Here is a 21356-nt window from a genome sequence, read left to right as displayed (position 1 = left end):
CTCTGTGGCTCTGTGTATATGAGGAGGAGATAGGTGAACCTACATTTTTTTGAACATTACTTGTTAAAATTAAGGAATTAACACCTTTTAGACTGATGTGGTAGTGGCTTTGGGGAGGTGGGGACTCAGTGGTGAAGACTGTGAAGAGAAGTTCCTTTATTTAAAATATAGTTATGTCTCAGTATTTATCTATAGACAGACCCACTAGAAAAGATGTATATCAGAGGGGAACATAGTTTTGCTAACATATTTTTGACAATTTGTTGGCTAGGAGGTTGTAGATCTCAGAATATTCACATGGATTTCAAACAACTCAAAGGGAACGCGCTTTTGTTGAAAACACCTTTCTGGTATATGGTTACTAGTAGTGCCAAAACTTGGTAGGTATTGAGTCTCTTGGGCTCAGCGAACCGTGATTGTCTCCTTAACCGGGAATACCGCAAGAAGTCACTTTGAATACTGATTTCCGCGGCCCTTCGCAATTGCACTAAATCGGGCCCCAGCGCTTGCCGTAACGCGGACTCTACCATTGCTTTCTGAGGGGGGATTTGGAGGTAGCGGAAGAAGGAGCCCGAAGGGTGTGTTGGGGGGGGAAAGCCGGGTCCAGAGGCCGGTTGTTTTACGGATCCCGTAACCAGCGCGTCCTACTCCCCTTTTCCCTCTCCCCGCCGCCCCTGTCCCGTCCGGGAGCGGCGGCGGCCTTGAGCTTTGCTGTGTTCCCGCTGTGGCAGGTGAGCGCCCGGCGCGCGGGCTCCCCAGGCTTCGCTCCCCACCCCCCGTGTCTCCTGGGCCGGTGGCGGCGGCCGGCCGGGGAGGCGGCCTCGGCGCACAGTAATGGCAGCGCTGTGAGCAGGGGAACGCGAGCTGACAGCCGCCGCCGCCGCCGCCCACCTTCCTCGCCGGGGGCTTCGTCCTTCACTCCTTCGGGCTGCCTCCCCCTCCCCTTATCCCCTGTCCCTTGTCCCGCTTCTGCAGAAGGTAACCCCGCTGAGGGTCGGGGAGCCGGGCTGCAGGCTCCGGGAAACTTCCCTTCCCGGTTAATGGGTGGCGGGGATGGGGCGGAGGAAAGGAGTTGGGGGCGAAGAGGGGGGGAGGGGAGAGGGATGGAAGGGGGGCGGCGGGGGAAGATGGTGTCCCGTAAGTGACCCCGGCTCCCCGGAGCGCTGACCCGTAAGCCCGGCACCCCCTGGACTGGATCCCGGGCCTCCCCTACCCGGCCTTGGCCGCCCCTCCCTCGGCCCCATTTTCTTCCGAAGGAGGGAAGGTGAGAGTGCGTGTACTCTTCTGCTTGTTTACGAGCTCACACGCATACACAACTCTGTGTTTGGGGGTGTGTGTGGGGGCATCAGTCTCTTACATCCTTGCCACGAGTATTTTCACTTTTGTTTCCGCAGACAGCGAAGATTGATAGCTATGGGGAGGAGTAACCTACGTGCACTCCAGACCTGTCTCTACACTTAGGGTCTAGTGAAATAAGATCCTTAGACTTCTCAGAGCACTTACACACTAGGGAGTCTGGACCATTCCCTTCAACCCCACCGATATGTGCATGTAAATAAAACATCCGTGAATTGCACACTGTTATTGTCAAATCATCTCCCTTTCCTTCAGGGATTACTATTGCCAGTAATAAACTTACTGGTGGTACCGTGTAAGTTTACATTTTGAACATAATTAGATTAGTAACTAGAATAGATAAGATTTGAAGATATTAACATTCACTGTAGGAGCTTTGACTTGACAGTATAAAATTCTTTGAACTACATCTTTCCCAAATGTACATTCAGAGTAAAATATGGGAAATAATCACTTTGTTCTCATTGACTACTGACTGCCTAATAGGTATTTAAAACACTCAAAAGGCTATACCCTATCCTTTAGAATCTCAGATTCCTTTCCAAGGCAGACAGATTGATTATACTTTGCCTCTCTTACCCAAATACGGTGTTTGAAAGACCCTTCCGAAAGACTCAGAGGTGAAATTACAGATGTACACAGTGTTTTGAGTTACCCTTTTTTTCTTTTCAGATGCTGTGTATAATTTAGTTTCCCTGTAGCAGTGTCACAGTGTGCATGCACATAGTGTGTGAAAAATACCTTTTCTATGTATTTGAATGTTCAGAAGCATCTGAAATAATCTTATTTCACTCTCCAGCCTCTGTTGATTTTCGGTATTTTATGGAAGTTAAGATGGTTTATCCATGTCTTTTATCCTCACCAGTTTGTTATTAAATTAAATATTGTGGACCTTCTTTAAAGTCAGTTTGCCTTCTCTATCAGTTAAATATTTAAGTACCTGGTTCATATATCAAGTATTATTGTGGGCATTAGGGATACAACAATAAGCCAGACAGGTGAAGTTTCTGTCCTTCTAGAGCTTCAGTTCTGGTGGGGGAGGAGAGACTGATAAGACATAAGGAATAAAAATAATTTCAGAGAATTATTAAGTGCAATAAAGGAAATAAAATGGAAAGTTGTGGTAGTGACTGAGAGAAGACTACTTCAGATGCTGTGGTTGGGAAAAAGACCTCTCTGAGGTGAGCTTTGACCTAATACCTGACAAGTAAGTCAGAAGGGTTTAGCCTTTTGAAGTCTGAGGGGAGAGTATTCCTTTCTGAGAGAACAGCACAGGGAAGTTCTCAGAGGTGTTGTCAAGCTTGGGGTCAGTAAACTGAAGAAGCTCAGTGCATGTGGACCCTAGTGGGGGATAAGAAGTTAGGTTATAGCCAAGGGCCAGATCTGGTGAGGTCTTTTTGTCCAGAGGAGTTTGGATTTTATTCTTAAAGTACATGGAAAAGCTATTGGAATTTTTGTGAAACTGAAATTGCTCTGGTCAGATTGACAATCTGACTGCAGGGAAGACTGGATAAGAGGAGAAAAGAAGCAGAGAGACCAGTTAGAAGGCTATGGTAGCTTAGTGACTAGCATGTTAGATCAGGTTAAAGATTTTTGAGCTTCATTTTGGAGCTAACGGCATTGATTGAACTTGAGGCTTGCATGAAAGTGTAGTTGGTTGGGACAGGGGTGATTCCTGGTGTTTGGACTTCAGCTAGAGGGTGGTGATGCTGGTATGGAGATGAGAAAGTGGTGAGGGAAGCATGTTATATGGGGAAAAGGTTAGATAAGACATGTTAAGTAGGACATGTTAGATGTTCAAGTGGAGTTAAGAAGTAGGCAGTTGGATATACCATCTGGAGTTTACTGAAGTGATTAAGAAGTCATTCATTCAACAAATGTTTTTCAAGCACCAGCAGTGGACCTGGCAGTGGGAATGTAGTAGTGAAAACATAGATAAAATCTCTGTCTTCATGGGACTTAAATTCTGGTGAGGAAAGAAAAAAGAGATCGGGCATCATCAGCACTTATCTGTTGGTTTATTTATGTTTTGAATAAAAACTACATTCACATGATTCAAGACTTAAAATGTTTGATGAGGTACAGAGTGAAAATCTCCCCTATTTCTTGTATCCTGTAACACCCAATTTTTGTGGTGCTAAAAAGGGTTCATGATTTCTTACATACCTTTCCAAAGATATATTTTATGCACATATAAAGAAAATATGTATATATTCTCCCCACTTTGTCAAAATGGTAGCATACTTCACCTGCCTTGACTCCTTGTATTTTTTTTAGAGTATGAAATGGTGTTTAAGTTATGAAACAGGTTGAGACCAACTAAGGAAAGAATATAGAGAGAAGTGGAGAAAGCCCTGGAATACTGCAGCATTTTCTCAGTTGGTCCCTGCTGAGTTTTGGACCTACAGATGTGGTGTTGTTTAAAGAGCTGTTACTTTTTATGAGACTTTTTACAAAAGTTTGCACTGTTTCTTTTGTGTTTCACCTTTCTTAGCGGCCTGTTCTCTTTATATATCGGAAAATGTCTGATTATAATTGAAGGCAGTGTTTTCATGTATCTACTGTCAAGTAAATTCAAGAAAATTGATGACAGGATCAGCCCTGGAATCTTAATATTATAAAGACTTTTAACTGGTTGTTGTTATGTTTAGGAAAAACAGGCAGAAATTTAGAATGTTAGAGATTTATAACAAGTTATTGATACTTGAGATGTGTGACTGAATCCTTGCTCAGTAATCAGCTAATCAGTGTATCTGTTCAGAGTGATCTGGCTCTTTGCCTGGGTTTGAATCTTAACAGTAATGTTTCTATTATATTGCAGATGTTAGCATAATCCTTGTATTATTATCTTTAAGAATATTTAGAGTCATCCTCTGTTACCACTTTGTGTTTGGGAAGGCTTATTGGAGAGACTAGAACAGTGTAGGTCTTTTGATCCTTAGAAGTTTTGAGACTGAGTAGGGTTAAGATCATTAGCATCTGCTATAACTTTTGGGGTGCAGTTGAACCCTGTTGATTGACCTACCCAGAGGAGGAGAGAGGGAATATTTTTTAATGAATATATAATTATAATGCTTTATATGTTCGTTGACATTTTTATTTTCAGTTAGCTGTCTTTATTAGCCAGTCACTTGGTATATAAATATATCTGTTTTTTTCTGAGATTGTTTTTTTTTTAAAGATTTTCTTTATTTACTTGAGAGAGAAAGAGCACAGAGAGGGAGGGAGAAGCAGGCTCCCCTTTGAGCAGGGACCTGTTCATGCAGGGCTTGATCCCAGGACCCTGGGATTATGACCTGAGTCAAAGGCAGGTGCTTAGCTGACTGAGTCACCCAGGCGCCCCTGAGATTGTACTTGATTTAAGAATTGTTTCGTTCAGTTTGATTTTTGAGGTCATTTTTGTTATCCTTACTTCTCTCTCTTTTTTTTTTTCTTTTTTGCTGGAGATTAAAGTAAGCTACTAGCTTTTTAGGTTGAAGAAATAGAATCTTTAATGGAAAATATTTAATAGTACTTTTTGAAGCATTAGACACTAATTACTTATAAGACTACCATTTGAAATATGTGTAGTGAGTGTTAGGCTAACTTAAATTCTGTAAATGTATAGGTGTTAATGTTTTATTTGAAGATTTTAGTTATCTAAATGATTTTCATTTATATACTTTAATATCATAAATGATGTTACTCTTGTTATTTAATCATTGGATTGTAGCCTGATTGTGTGTCAGAATTTTTTTATCAACGAAGTTGACAATTTATTGTTTTTGTTTCTCTTACCAGCTATAAGTTTCTTGAAGATAGCATCTCTAGCACCTATAAATACATAAGTATCTCTTAATGACTAAAGTCTTGTTTCAACATAGGTTGCTTTTCATATATTGAAATGTTGGATTTACTTACTCTATGTAAATACTTATTGAGTTTCTCAACTTTGTTTTAACTCACTTGAGGGAGAAAATGTATAGGATACTTCAACAATTTTTTTTAAAAATTTTGAAATCTGTACCTTCACCCAGGTACTTTTCACCCAGCTTTCCCTAATGTTAATAACTTATGCAACCAGAGTACAGTGATTAAAACTGGAAATTAACATTCAGACAATACTGTTAACTAAACTACAGACCTTATTTGAATTTTACTAGTTTTTCCAATAATGTCCTTTTTCTGTTTCAGGATTCAGTCCAAAATCTTACATTGCATTTAGTTATTGTGTCTCCTTAGTCTTATCTATAATAGTCTTTTTTTCTTCTATGACCTTCACACTTGTGATGAGTGTGTGGTTGTTTATTTTGTAGAATGTCTCTCAGTTTGGTTTTGTCTGATGTTTTCCTGATTTATTGAAGTTTTGCATTTTTGACAAAAATGCTATAGAAGTAATGTGCAGTGTAATGTTGAGTCTTACATTCAACATTATTGATGTTGAGTGCAGGATGTCAGTATATCCTGTTTGAGGTGATGTTAATTCTCATATGGTGGATGCCATGTCTGTCAGATTTCTCTACTTGTAAAGTCACCATTTTTGTCTTTGTAATTACAAGGAATCTTGGGGAGATTCTTTGAAACTGTGCGTTTATCCCTTTTCTCCTCAAACCTTTGCCCATTTGTTTTCAGTATTCTTTGGTAGATCTTGCCTGTAACAATTACTATAATGGTGTTCACCTGATAGTGATCTTGTTTTTCTCATTTCCTTCTACATTTATTAATTGAAATTTTTCTGTAGGGAAGACCTGCCCCTTCTTGTTTATTTAGTAATTTGTTTATGTTAGTATTGAGTCATGGATACTTGTTTTATTCTATGGTTTATAATTTAATGCTGTCATTATTTTGTTGTCAGATGGTTCCAGGTATGGTCTTCAGATTGACTCTTTGTTTTTTCACTGTGCCCCCTTTCTTTAGGAAAGCTTTTTTTTTTTTTTTTTTTTTTTTTTTTTCTGACATGATAACATTTTCTAGGTTTATCTTCCATTTTTCTGCTGAGACCTAGAATCAGTCATTAATCCTAGGAGCTCTGGTTCTTGCTATTGGAGATGATATTTAGAAACCAAGATCTGGATGTGATGTGTGCATATATTGCTACTGAGGTGTCATTGCTCCCTATTAGGCCTTCTTAGCAGACAGAGCTAGAAATATATGTGTATATATACACATTAACTCACACATACACAAACATCCATGTTTATTTGTGTATCTTTTTAATCCATGTGTGCATTTGTTAAAAACTATGAGTTCATACCGATAACTCTGATTCCAAACACTATAGAGTTTATGCTAGCTGTCCCCTTTTGTTTATAATTACTATTTTCTGACATTGAGAAATAGAGCATACTTTGGTATGAAGTTACTAGAATAATGAATTATAGTGATGTTCAGGAAGATCCCCAAATAGTCCTGAACCTTAAAAAACATGCTAAGCTAGCTTTCAGAATACTTCTTTTATTTGGTAAAAGTCTGTATAAACCAAAATTAATCATATTTTATCTTTGTAGTTCTAAGTATTGTTTAATTACATTTAAAAAATTTTTAGAAATCACTTTGCACTGAGATTTAGATATTTCTTTTGCATCAGAACTTTGTTGTCCGTATGATCTGGATTTTAAACACTGAGAAGGACAGTACCTTTTTTTTTTTTTTTTTAAGATTTTATTTCTTTATTTGACAGAGAGAGAGATCCCAAGTAGGCAGAGAGGCAGCCAGAGAGAGTGGGGGAAGCAGGCTCCCCGCTGAGCAGAAAGCCCAAAGGCAGAGGCTTAACCCACTGAGCCACCCAGGGGCCCCAGGACAGTACCTTTTTTTGTATTTATTTATTTTTTTAATTGTGGTAAGATGTACATAAGAAAATTTCCCATTTTAACCATTTTTAAGTGTACAGTTCACTAGCAGTAATTTTACTTACAGTGTCTTCACAATGATCACCACTATCTGTTTCCAAAACTTTTTTATTATCCCAAATAGAAACTGCAACCATTGAGCAATAACTCACCATTGTCTCTCCTGCCAGCACCTAGTAATCTGTTGTCTACTTTTTGTCTTTATGAATTTGTCTCCTTTGTTACCATATAAAAGGAAGATCATATTATATTTGTTCTTTTTTGTTTGGTTTATCTTATTTGACATACTGTTTTTGGGGTTTATCCATGCTGTACCTTGTATCAGAATTTACTCCTTTATTATGAATTATTAGTATTCCTTTTATGTGTATTGCATTTTGCTTATCCATTCGTCTGTTAATGGGCATTTGAGTCCTGTCCACCTTTGACTATTGTGAATAATGCTGCCGCGAATGTTGTAACAGAAGTATCTTTCCCATTCCCTGCTTTTCGTTTCCTTTGGGTAAATACCTGGAAGAGCGATTGGTGCTCTCATATGGTAATTCTGTAGTTGGTTTTTTGAGAGCATACTGAAATGTTTTCTATGGTGGCTGCACCATTTTACATTTCCTACCAGCATTACACGAGGATTCCAATTTCTCCACATCCTCACCAACATTAGTTACTTTCCATTTTTGGCTTGTTTGAGTGCTGTGATAATAGACATCTTACTAGGTGTGAAGTGGCATCTCATTGTATTTTGGATTTACATTTCGCTAATGACTTGTGACGTTAAAGATCTTTTTATGTGCTAGTTGGCTATTTGTGTATCTTTGGGGGGGTGTCTATTCAGGATCTTTGCCCATTTCAAAATTTGTTATTGTTGTTAAGGTATTCTTTATATAGGATATTTATACATATTAAAAAAATGTAAATGTTTTCTCTCATTCTGTGGATTTTCTCACTCTTGATAGTGTCCTCTGATGCATGAAAGTTAAATTTTGATGAAGACCAATTATCTGTGTTTTCTTTTGTTTGTGTTTTTGGTATCATATCCAAGAAATCATTCCCAAATCCGATGCCAAAGCTTTCCTGCTGTGTTTTCTTCTGTGAATTTTCTATTTTTATATGTTTAGATCTTAAGTATAGGCCTTTCTTCCATTTTGAGTTAAGGTTTGCATGTAAGTAAGGACAGAGTATTTTGTGTGGATTATCAATAGATGGCTTTATGTTGGCACTTAGATATGCCCAAACTTTGGCTAGTTTGGAAGTTAAATTTTAGAGGGCTAAAAACTAGTTATAAAGAAGGTAATCAAGGATTAAGGAAATGGTGTGGCATTATGATGAAAGGAATTGCATTTTTCCCTATCTGAAATAGGTAAACATTAAAATGAACTGCTTATAAGAAAAATGGAATGAAAGAAAGCCTGTTTAATTGATATATGGGAATAAAGTATGAGAAAGAGTAAAGGCATAAAGATTTCAGTAATGGTACAGTTTTGGTCTTCATTAGAGTCAAAAACATGGATGGAAAACTTAAATTACAGAAAATGGTAGAGAATAATACTACCTAAACTTAGCATTACCCAGCAAACTTGGAAAGTATTTATAAACATTGCCTTTTTATGTTGTGCAGATGGAGAAAATGAAATAGCAACTAGCCTGGGATCACACTGTCATTGACAGAGCCAGTTTAGCATACTAGTTTCTTGATTCACACTTTTTCATTTTTGAGACCAGTGTTTTCCTTCCTTCTTTCCTCTCTTTCTTTCTCATGGATGGCGTGTTTGTTTTGTTTTGTTTTTTAAGTAAACTCTATTCCCAATGTGGGGCTTAAACTCTCAACCTGAGATCATGAGTTCACTCTGAGATCAAGAGTCACATGCTCTACTGACTGAGCCACCCAGGTGCCCCTCTTTCTTAATGTTTTGACATCTGGCAGAAACTTCCTCCACCATCTTAAGATATTCAGCCTTTTAGGTGGGACTTGTCTGCTTCTAGAAGGCTGAACTGTCATCTCATCCACTTCCTCTGAGCCAACTCTAGTTTTTACAATGGCAAATAATAAATGCAGTAGAGAACAGGGGTAAGAGCTTCATCTTAAAGCCAGATGGATCTGGATTCAGATTCAAGGGTTGCTAGTTAACAGTTATGTATGTATTTTACCCAAATTTTCTAAATCTCTGTCTCTTCATCTTTAAAACATTATTATCTTTAAAATAGTCATTTTAGAGTTATTCTATGGAATTGATGAGATAATGTATAAAATGTGTTTAGCATGGTTTCTGGAATATATGCAAGCCAATAAAAATTTGCTATTATTATTATTAACAACTCTGTAGTTAGATGCTGTTATGATGATTATAAGTCATGGGCAAAGTACATCCTGTTTCAGGTCTCTCCTGTAGGAGAATTGGTATCATTTTTATTTCTTTTTTATAACTTGTGTGTTGGATTGTCTTTATTTTTTTTTAAATATTTATTTATTTGAGAGAGAGAGAGAGTGCGCGTGCAAGCATGAGCAGGGGGAGGGGCAGTGGGAGAGGGATTGCCTTTATTCTTTACCTTAATGGACACTTAAGTGAAAGAATGGGATTGTAAGAGGTTGTGTTGTCCATGCTGTTTTTGAAATTTTAAACAGGAGGTAGTCAGCAAAGTTGTTGTATACCCACTGTAGCCATATCCCCTTTTCTTATTCTCTCATGTCTGTGTCTTCTAGAGCTTTGTCAGGATTTAAGTGGGAATTAATATATAGCAGCTCCCAGGTATATTAATTTGAATGGAAAAAAGGACCAGTTGAGAAATAGTGATAAAGTTGGTAGGAATTGGAAGAGAAGCAAGGAATCTGAATTTTATTACAGCCAATAATAAACCAGTAGAAGCTGATTAGTATGTGATTCCATCATCCATAAAAACTATGTAACCCATAACAAACAACTCAGAAAAGCAAATTACTATTAATCTTAACATCTTAGCCTATATTTGTGAGAAAAGATTTAAATCCAAGATTTTTAAATATATGTGATTTAATTTAGCTCTCAAAGAATAGGATAACAAATACTGCAATTCTTTGGGTAGTGCAAAGACAGAATGATTAGGGTAACCCTTTTTAATGTTTGGGTAGAAGATCAGGCCTAGGAAAAATTGTGCCCTGGATCATGTAATTATTTGTGAAAAGGCTTGTTGGTCACAGCTTTGTCTAGCATGCATGGCAGTGTGTGAGCTTTCCTGCCTTTGAGGGAATTAGACAAACTTAAGTTTTATAACTTATTTGAGATAGGTATATGAGAATGGTTTTCTTTTCTTTTCTTTTTTAAAGGCTGGTTGGTGTCTTAAATTCTTTGCCTAAATATTAAGAAAAAAAGAGAAAGCAAGTAAAAGGGACATTAAACTGCATACTAATGAGAGCAGTGTGAAAACTTGAGAAGTACAGTCTGTAGAGACTTGGGAGAGAATCTCAAGTTTGAAGAGAAAATGGACTTTAATTCTGGTCAGATGGGTTTATTTTGGAAGCATTTGCCTTCTACAACTTACATATTGTAGTATAAATACATTACTTACTCCCCATTATCCTTCTTTTTCTTTGAGACTTAAGGGTTTTCTTCCTGCAATATACTTTTTGCCAACTGAGGTTGATGAAAGTCTACTGTATTTCTCTTTACTCTTTTTCCCCTACTTCTGTCTTGTCTTTTTTTTTTTTAAACAGATGATGGAAATGATATTTGTGGAGTACTAATAGCTCCATGGATCAAATCTTGTTGCAACAAAAAGCATTGTACCCCATGCCTCATCAGATAACAAAGATATCTTTTGACTCTATTGGCTCACTCATTTGAATACAGTAAGATGAAATTGTTTAGATGCAACCTTGGAGCTTTTTTTTTTTTTTTTTAAGATTTTATTTATTTGACAGAGAGAGAGATCACAAGTAGGCAGAGAGGTGAGCAGAGAGAGAGGGAAGAGGAAGCAGGGTCCCTACCTAGCAGAGCGCGCGATGCGAGACTCAATCCCAGGACCCTGAGATCATGACCTGGGCTGAAGGCAGAGGCTAACCCCCTGAGCCACCCAGGCAGCCTCATGGAGCCCCGGAGCTTATTTTAATATGAAACGACAGAAGCATTTTTAGTCAGTGTGTAGTAGAGGTAGCATTTTCTATGCAAATGAAAAATACTGCAAGTTAATAATGTCCTGTATGGGGCCTCAAGTATTTGCTTTCAAATTATATTAATTATAATGATATTAATTAGAATATAACCTGCTCTAAGCCCACTAAATATCATTTGAAAAGCTAATTATGGTATATTGAGTACCTGAAATTAATTGAGGTCCCAGTATTGTAATTTTTGGACTGGCCAAATTTTTGGCAGTAGTAATTAATACTGAAGTAAAAAGTCATTATTTGGTAGTTTTGTTTTTCTCTCTCTATCTCTTTTTTTTTTTTTTTTTTTTTGCTGAAAAGAGAGTTACAGAGTGCCTTCGTGACTTAGTTGGTTAAGCATCAACTGTTGCTTTTCATTCAGGTCATGATCTGAAGATGGTGAGCTGGAGTCCTGCATGGAGCTCTACTCTCAGTGCAGAGTCTGCTTGAGACTCTCTACCTCTCCCTTGCCCCTTTCCCACCATGTATGTGTGCATGCACATGTGGACTCTCTCTCAAATATATCTTTAAAAAAGAATCACAATATTAAGTTTCTAGCCTTTTACATTGTTCGTAAATCATACTTTTGGAAGTCAACTGAACTGTGGCATACTAAAGCATTTATCAGTAATTAAAGTGTAGTCACTTTCATCAACATGTTAAACATGGTTATATGTTTTACTAAAATAGTTTATACTTCAGGTAAAATATTTATCCAATTGTGTATATCAGTTCTCTACCTAAAATGGAAAGTTTTGAGAATCTTTTACTGCTTTATCTGCTGAAATGTAATTATCCAAATCAGTTCTTTATATGAAAAATGTTCATGGGTGCCTGAGTGGCTTGGTTAAGTGTCTGTTTGGCTCAGGTCATGATCCCAGAGTCTTGGCATCAAGCCCCACATCAGGCTTTCTGCTCAGTGGGGAGCTTACTTCTCTCTCTTCCTCTGCCTGACGCTCTGTCTACTTGTGCTCTCTCTCATCAAATAAATAAGTAAAATCTTTAAAAAAAAAAAAAAAAAGAAAGAAAAATATCCAAATGAAGAACAATATTGCTTCAAATTAAGATCCACCCATCTTGGCAAAGTTATGTTTTTTATTTCTGCTATTATTTGTAAATTTGTTTTTAAAACAGTTTCGTCAGGCTGTGTTAACACATCGTACTTCTGGTAGTAACATGTTCTTTTGGAGCTCTCTTTCAGCCTCAGAAACCTAAAACTCACTGGAAAGTTAAGTGACAGGTCAGCTTTTAGTGTTCTGAGGAATGAGGTACGTGTAGTGAGGAGAAAAACTTAAAAGAGATTTTAGAACATTGTTTTTACTTTTAAGATTTTATTTATCTGGGACGCCTGGGTGGCTCAGTGGGTTAAAGCCTCTGCCTTCGGCTCAGGTCGTGATCCCAGGGTCCTGGGATCGAGTCCCGCATCGGGCTCTCTGCTCAGCGGAGAGCCTGCTTCCTCCTCTCTCTCTGCCTGCCTCTCTGCCTACTTGTGATCTCTGTCTGTCAAATAAATAAATAAAAATCTTTAAAAAAAAAAAGATTTTATTTATCTGACAGAGAGATGGAGAGTGAGCACAAGTAGGCACAGAGGCCGGGAGAGGGAGAAGCAGGCTCTCCGCTGAGCAGGGAGCCCGATGCGGGGCTCCATCCCAGGATCCTGGGATCATGACCCAAGCCGAAGGCAGACACTTAACTGACTGAGCCACCCAGGTGCCCCAAGATTTTAGAACATTTCTATTGGAAATCTAAATAGATTAACAGTTTGATTTTCCTGATTACTTTTTTATTCTCATCTTTACCGTAGGCTACTTAGCTTTTCTCTTAAAACTGATAACTTGTTTTAAAATCTTTGTCACCAGAATATTATTAAAATATTTACCAACTTTTATGGGAAAGATGTCAGAGTGATAAATTAGAGAATTTTTTTTTATTAAACAATAAAATATAAGATACCTGCTAAAGATTGTAAGTTAGAGTCTTTGAAGGATTTTAAGCCGAGTGTATGAAATAATCAGATTTGTGTTTTGGAAAGTTTACATTGGTCGTGGTATGTGACATGTATCAAGGGGTCAAAGGAGGATACAGGCAGTCACTTAGGAAGCTATGGCAGTGATCAGGTAAGAGGTGGTGGGTTGGATTAGGGTGATGTCAGTGAATTCAAGAATTGGCTAGAAGATAAAGACAGGACTTATTGATTGGATTGATTTGTAGAGGAGAGTCAGATATCAAGAAAGAATAAAATTTCTGGCTTGAGGAACTCTGGATGTTGATATTTGCTGAGATGTGGGATACTGCGGAAGGATGAACATCTTGAGTTTGAGGGTTTGGGTTTATGGAAGAATAACAGACATGGAAAAATGTTCTTTGAATTTTTTGTGTGTGTTCTTTGAATTTTGACAAATTTTTATGGTCCTGTAAGTACCACCACAATTAATATCACCCCAGAAGTTTTCTGTTGCTCTTCCATAGTCTTTCCTGAGCCTCTGACAATCGGTGATCTGATGTATGTCCATGTGTTTTTGCCTTTCCCAGAATGTAATGTAAATTGAAGCAAATATATTTAGTCAAATGAATCCTCCTTTCACTTAGCTAAAGCTTTTGAGAATCATCTATTGTCCATATAAAAGTAATTTATACCATTTTATTGGTGAATAGTACATCACAGCGTGGAGGTACCATTCACCAGTTGATGGGCAGTTGGGTTGTTTACAGTTTTGCGCAGTTACTAAGGTGCTATAAAAATTTGTGTTTAGTTTTTTTTTTTTTTTTTTTTTGTAAATCTGTATCTTTATTTCTAATGTATAAATACTCAGAAAGGGGATTACTGGTTAAACGAAAGGTGTATATTTAAAAGAAACTGCCTAAGTCATTATTTTATTTTAAATTTCCATTTGCACAAATGAGAGTTTTTGTTGCTCCACGTCCTCATCAGCATTTGATTCTGTCGGATTTTTGATCCATTCCAATAGGTGTGTAGTGGTATCTTGTTGAAGTTTTAATATGCATTTTTCTAATGACTAATGAAGTTTAACATCTTTTTTTTTTTTTTTAAAGATTTTATTTATTTATTTGAGAGAGAGAGATCACAAGTAGTCAGAGAGGGCAGGCAGAGAGAGAGGAAGGGAAGCAGGCTCCCTGCTGAGCAGAGAGCCCGATGTGGGGCTCGATCCCAGGACCCTGAGATCATCACCTGAGCCGAAGGCAGCGGCTTAACCCACCGAGGCACCCAGGCGCCCCAGTTGAACATCTTTTATGTACTCATTTGCTATCAGTATTTCTCAACTCTTTGGGCCTTTCGGCTTTTTATTTGGATTGCGTGTTTTATTATTAGTGAGCTTTGAGCATTCTTGATAGAGTTCTTTGAGAGTTCTGGGTAGTAATCCTCTGTGTGTGTATTGTGTATCTGTCCTATATCAATGTCCTATATCATACACCATAGTGCCAAGTGACTATCACAGTATGTATAGTTAACATCTGTTATGTAATCAGAAAAATTTGTTTTCTTGTGATGAGAACTTTAAGATTTACTCTCTTAGCAACTTTCAAATACATAACATTTAGTATTATTAACTGTGGTCCTCATGCTACACATCACATCCCCAGGACTTATTTATATTGTAACTGGAAGGTTGTACGTTTTGACCCCTGTCACTCATTTGGTCACTCTTTACTCCCCATTTCTAGTAGCCCCCAGTCTTTTTCTGTATCTATGAGTTTGTGTTATTTTGTTCCATACAGATTTTAGCATTGTTTTTCCTATTTCTTTTTTTTTTAAAAGATTTTATTTATTTATTTGACAGAGAGAGATCACAAATAGGCAGAGAGGCAGGCAGAGAGAGAGAGAGGAGGAAGCAGGCTCCCTGCTGAGCAGAGTCCAATGCGGGACTCGATCCCAGGACCCTGAGATCATGACCTGAGCCGAAGGCAGCGGCTTAACCCACTGAGCCACCCAGGCGCCCCTGTTTTTCCTATTTCTGTAGGAAAATAAATGCTGTTGGAATTTTGATAGGGATTACATCAACTCAGTAGAGTGCGTTAGGTAGTATGGACATTTTAATACAATTTTTTATTTTTTTAAGATTTTATTTATTTGACAGAGAGAGACACAGTGTGAGAGGTTAGTAAGGGGAGTGGGAGGGAAGAGCAGGCTTCCCGCTGAGCAGGGGGCATGGTGCGGTGCCATGCGGGGCTATGCGGGGCTGGATCCAGGGACGCTGGGATCATGACCCAGGCCAAAGGCAGATGCTTAATGACTAAGCCACCCAGGTGCCCAACACAGAATATCTTTAGCACGGAATATCTTTTCATTTGTGTTTTCTTCAATCACTGTCTTAAAGTACAGGTTCTCCCAACTTTGTGGTTATTTATTTCTAGGTTTGGATTTTTGTTTTTTTTTTTTTAATTTTTTTTTTTTTTTTTAATTTGACTGAGAGCGATGGAGAGAGAGGGAATACAAGCAGGGGGAAGTGGGAGAGGAAAAAGCAGGCTTCCCACTAAGCAGGGAGCCTGTTGCAGGTCTCCATCCCAGCACCCTGTTGCAGGGCTCCATCCCAGGACCCTGGGATCATGATCCTATCTGAAGGCAGACACTTAAGGACTGAACCACCCAGTCACCCTTATTCCTAGGTGTTCTTTTTAATTCAGTTGTAAATGGGATTGTTTTCTTAATTTCGATTTCTGGTAGTTAGTTATTAGTGTATAGAAATACAACAGATTTTTGTATACTGATTTTGTGTCCTACAACACTACTGAATTAGTTTATTCCTTCAAATAGGTTTTTGGTGGAGCCTTTAGGATTTTCTGCATATAATATTGTTACCTGCAAATACTGACAGTTTTTCTTCTTTTCTAATTTGGTTGCTTTTTACTTATTTTTCTTGCTTAATTGCTGTAGCTCAAATTTTCAATAGTATGTTGAATAAAAGTAATAAGAGTAGATATCCTTGTCTTAAAGCTTTTAGCTTTTCACTATTGGTTACAATGTTAGCCATAGGCTTTTAGTATATGGCTTTTATTGTGCTGAGGTACATTCCCTTTAAGCCACTTTGTTGAGAGTTTTTTTTTATCATAAATGGATGTTAAATTTTGTCATGCTTTTTCTGCATCTATTTTGATGATCATATAATATTTATCTTTGATTTTGTTAATGTGGTTTATCACACTGAGTTGAGGATGTTGAATAAATTTCACTTGATCTTGCTGTATGATCCTTTTGTATTGTTGAATTTGGCTTGCTAATATTCTGTTGAGGATTTTTGCATCTATGTTCATCAGGGATATCAGTTATAATTTTCTCTTCTTGTGGCATCCTTGTCTCATTTTGGTATCAGAATAATAATGGTCATATAAAATGAGTTTGGAAGGTTTCCTTCCTCTTTTGTTTTTTGAAAGAGTTTGAGAACAATTGGTATTCATTATTTGAATGTTTAGTAGAATTCACCAGTGAAGCTGTTTGGTCCTGGACATTTGTTTGCTGGGAGGTTTTTGATTACTCGTGCTACCTCTTAACTAGTAATCAGTCTGGTTAAATTTTCTATTTCCTCATAATGCAGTTTGGGTAAGTTTTATGTTTCTAGGAATTTATCCATTTTTTTATATGTTAAATTTGTTTATATGTTATTTATTCATAATCATTTCTTTAAAATCCTTTGTGTGTCCATGGTATCAGTTGTAATGTCTTCTCTTTCATTTCTGATTTTGAGTTCTTTTTTTCTTCTTGGTGAATCTAGCTAAAGATTTGTCACTTTAGTTTATTTTTTCCAAGAATCAGGTCTTAGTTTCATTGATCTTTTCTATTATCCTTTTAGTCTTTATTTCACTTTTTTCCACTCTGATTTTTGCTGTTCCCTTTCTTCCACTAACTTTGGGCTTCCTTTGCTCTTTTTTTCTTAGTTCCTTGAGGTGTGAAGCTAGTGTTTGAGATTTTTCTTGTCTCTTGGGGTAGGCATTTGTTGCAGACTTCCATCTTAGAATTGCTTTTGCTGTATCCCACAAGTTCTGGTTTGTTGTATGTTCTGTTTTCCATACTTTTCAGTCTCTTTTTATTTCTCTTTTGATTTCTTCTTTGACTCTGGTTGTTCAATAGTATGTTGTTAAATTTGTGAATTTTCCAGTTTTCTTCCTGTTATTGATCTCTAGTTTTATGCCATTGTGGTCAGAAATAATGCTTGATAGGATTTCAGTCTTCTTAAATTTATTAAGATTTATTTTTTGGCCTACTATATGATCTGTCCTGGAGAATGTTCCATGTGCACTTCAGAAGAATGGGTTCTGTTGTGTTTGGGTGGAATGTTACGTATATAACTATTAAGTCCACCTGGCCCAACATGTTTAAGGTTGATATTTGCTTATTGATTTTTTTCTAAATTTAACTATCCTAGCTTTCTTTCTGTTTCCATTTGCAAGGAGTACCTTCCATCCCTTCACCGTCAGTTTGTGTATATCCTTAAATCTGAAGTGAGACTCTTGAAGGTAGCATATAGATGGGTTTTGTTTTTAAATCCATTTTGTCACTCTTTGTCTTTTGGTTGGAGAGTTGTGTCCATTTACGTTGATAGGTATACATTTAACTGCCTTTTTTTTGGTAAATTGTTATTCTGGCTGTTCGCAGCTCCTCTTTGTTCCTTTCTTTCCTTGCTCTCTCCATTTGTGGCTTGAGAATTTATTTACTGGTGCACTTAAATTCCTTTTTCTTTATCTTTGTGTATCTTTACCATTTGTGTATCTTTTTTTTGCTTTGTGGTTACCATGAGGCTTACATATAACAACTGTATTTGTAACTGTTTAAGTTGATAACAGCTTAAGGTTGAGTGCATTCTAAAAAGCTTTATATTTTTACTCTCCCTCACATTTTATATTTTTGAAGTCATGTTTTACATCCTTTTGTGTATTGCTTAACTAATTATTATATTTATAGTTATTTTTACTACTTTTGTTTTCTACCCTTTATAACTAGGTTTATATATATTTATTATATATTTACCATTTTCTTGCCAGCATTATTCCAAGACCAGATGTTAATTTTGAGGAAGTCCAGTTTTTTCTTTTATGATTCAGGCTTTTTGTGTTATAACTAGGAAATATTTTCTTAAACTTTTCTTAGTTTTTAATTTAATCTACCTAAGTTATCCCCTGATTCTCCACCAGAGCTGCTAATTCCTTGCAGTGTCCAAATATGTTATGCAATGAGAGGAGGGGTGAGAAAGGAAGGAGTCCAGGCAAAATATGGCCCAGGGGCCAAATCCTTTCCTCTCCCTGTTTTTGTAAGTAAAGTTTTATTGGAACACAACCATGCTCATTCATTTGCTATTGTCTGTGGCTGCTCTTGTGTTCCAATGGCAGAATTGAGTTAGTTGTAACAGAGGCTGAATGGCTTTCAAAGCCTAAAGTATATATTATCTACTCCTTTACAAGAAAAGTTGATTGCCACCGGAGACAATCTATTAGTTCCTCCTTCCCCTTTTCTTGGGGCAACTCTCCTGCAGCCCTTTATTCTTAAGTGTCTTTCTGGACAAATTGTTTTTAGCTCTGTATAGTAGCTATTCTGAAAAATTCCTATTTCTCCTTTGTTAGATCCTTCTGTTTCTGGGATCCCAAGTCTTTCTTAATTTGTTTCATTCCCTCCTGATAGAATATATCTTCTATTTCCCTGTTTAAAAAGGCTGCATGGGAAGTAAATTGATATCACTCTTAATAGAGAATTCTAGGTGGTTAGTCGGTTTCCTTGAGAATTTTGAAGGCATAGCTTTATATTACCTTCCACCTTCCAGTGTTGCTCTTGATAAATCTAAAGATTTCCAACTTAGGGTTTGCTGTAACCTGTTCTTCTTTTCTTGAAACTTTTGGAATCTTTTCTTTTTCCTCAATGTTTTAATATGGCAAAAAGAGGCGCCTGTTATTTATTTAGTTATTTAATTGATTTTTTAGTACAGGATTTTTATTTATTTATTTGACAGAGAGAGACCACAAGTGGGCAGAGAGGCAGACAGAGAGAGAGACGGTGGAAGCAGGCTCCCTCCCCGCTGAGCAGAGAGCCCGATGTGGGGCTCGATCCCAGGACCCTGGGATCATGACCTGAGCTGAAGGCACTAAGCCACTAAGCCACCCAGGCGCCGCTTGTGCTGATTTTCTTAGGATGCATATTGATTGCATGTTGGATCTCTTAGATTAGTATCTCTCAGAAACTGAGTTTTCTTAATTCTTTTATGTACTCCCCTCAACCCATGTTTATGATGAGGAGGAGAAGGATTTTTATCCCATTCCTTTGGAAAATTGCAAATATATACAGAAAAATGAATAGTATAATAAACTTGCTTGTACTTGTCACTCATCCTAAATATTCATAACCAAGCTGTTAATTTTTTAATTTTTTATTTAAAATTTTTTTTTGTTTGTTTAAAGATTTTATTTCTTGTCAGAAGGTACCTGCATAAGCAGGGCAAGTGGCAGGCAGAGGAAGAAGCAGACTCCCCCTTTGAGCAAGTATCCTGATGTGGAACTCCATCCCAGGACCCTGGGATCATGACATGAGCTGAAGGCAAATGCTCAATCAGGCAAGCCACCCAAGTGTCCCACAAGCTGTTAATTTTGAAGCCTATCTCAGATAGCATTTCATTATATTCATAAATATTTTGGAATATGACCTAATAGACAGGACTCTCAATTTAAAAAACCTCATTTTATAATTATCATTATAAAAAGTTAAAAATTACTTATTTAAGGTTATCAAATACCCCATCATTGTCCCAAGTGTCCAGGGGTGTCATAATTTAATACAAAAGATCGTCTGCATCCAAACAAGTTCATTCATATTGTTAATTGATTAATGTGCTTTTTAGTCTGATTTAAATTCCTCCTCTATATCTCTTTCCCTCTCTTCATTTCTTTTCTTTCTTACATGTGTGCATATTTATTGATGAAATCTGATTATCCAGTAGTTTCCTACAGTCTGGATTTTGCTGACTTGTAGATTGAATAATGCTTGAATATATAATATATACAGCATAGAATGCATTCAGATGACCTCTTTTTTTTTTGAGCAACTTCATTCACTAAGTCTGGTTTTTATGTTCATCCATTTGTAACATCTATTAGTACTTCATTCTCTAACATTGTGGAATAATAATCCATTGTGTGGATATACTTTATTTATCCATTTATCTGTTGATAGACATTTGAGTTAATTTCTTCTTTTTGGCCTTTATGAATAATGTTGCTGTGGACATTTGTGTACAAGTTTTTGTGTGACCATGTTTTCTCTTGGGTATATATGTGGGAGTGGAATTTCTGGGTCAAATGATAACTCTTTTTATGTAAATTACTTTTGTAATTATTTAATTTACTGTTGATAATCATACATATTTACAAATGGTTCTGAGAAAATCTAGTCTAAATTGTTTTCATATATAATGAAAATTTTGTAGGTATTAAAATTAATGTTGACATAATGTTTTTTGGAAATGTAATGACACATGAATATTTTTGCAATGCTTGCTTTTCTTTCTTTCTTTCTTCCTTTTTTTCTTTCTTTCTTTCTTTTTAGTATTTAGAGCCTGTGATTTGTTTTTAGGGTTCATAACACTCATGCGCCTTAGGCATAGTACTTGTGTACTGCCTAAGTGTTAAAAGTCCTAACATTGGGGTGCCTGGGGAGCTTACTCGTTAAGACATCTGCCTTCAACTCAGGTCATGATCTCAGTTCTGGGATCGAGTCCCACATCAGGCTCTTTGCTTAGTGGGGACCTTCTTCTCCCTCTGCCTGCCACTTACCCTGCTTGTGTTCTCTCTCCTTTATCTCTCAAATAGATAAACAAAATCTTTAAAACAAAACAAAACCCCAGATCCCTAATGTTGCCTGGGTGAAACTCAGGAAAAAGCTAAGGTGGTAATATGAGAACTTTGTGGACACTCACAGGGATGTAATCTAAGTGGGAATGGAAATTGTCTTGGCAGAATGTCAGGCATAGGACCATGATGGGGTCTTTAGTAAAGCACAGGGAAGAAGAAGACTCATTTATTTTTACGAATTACCAGACAGCTTGGGAGATGTAGAATAG

General features: G+C 37.1%; 1 protein-coding gene across 3 annotated transcripts in view; it reads left to right on the top strand.

Annotated features, from left to right (window-relative positions):
* Positions 1-561: 561 nt before the first annotated feature.
* The window catches only part of CUL2 (cullin 2), a 101664-nt gene continuing 80869 nt past the window's right edge, over positions 562-21356 (top strand). The window contains exon 1 of one of the 3 annotated variants that reach the window (XM_059184247.1): positions 562-731. The gene's annotated coding sequence lies outside the window, so the exon portion shown is untranslated. Of the gene's footprint in view, positions 732-789; positions 979-1116; positions 1265-21356 lie in introns of those variants that run through there. The other 2 variants (XM_059184246.1, XM_059184248.1) reach the window with 2 other exon arrangements.

This window comes from Mustela lutreola, chromosome 8 (assembly GCF_030435805.1).
Source record: "Mustela lutreola isolate mMusLut2 chromosome 8, mMusLut2.pri, whole genome shotgun sequence".
In the NCBI taxonomy this organism is placed as follows: Eukaryota; Metazoa; Chordata; class Mammalia; order Carnivora; family Mustelidae; genus Mustela; species Mustela lutreola.
This window is presented reverse-complemented; position numbering and strand designations above follow the sequence as displayed.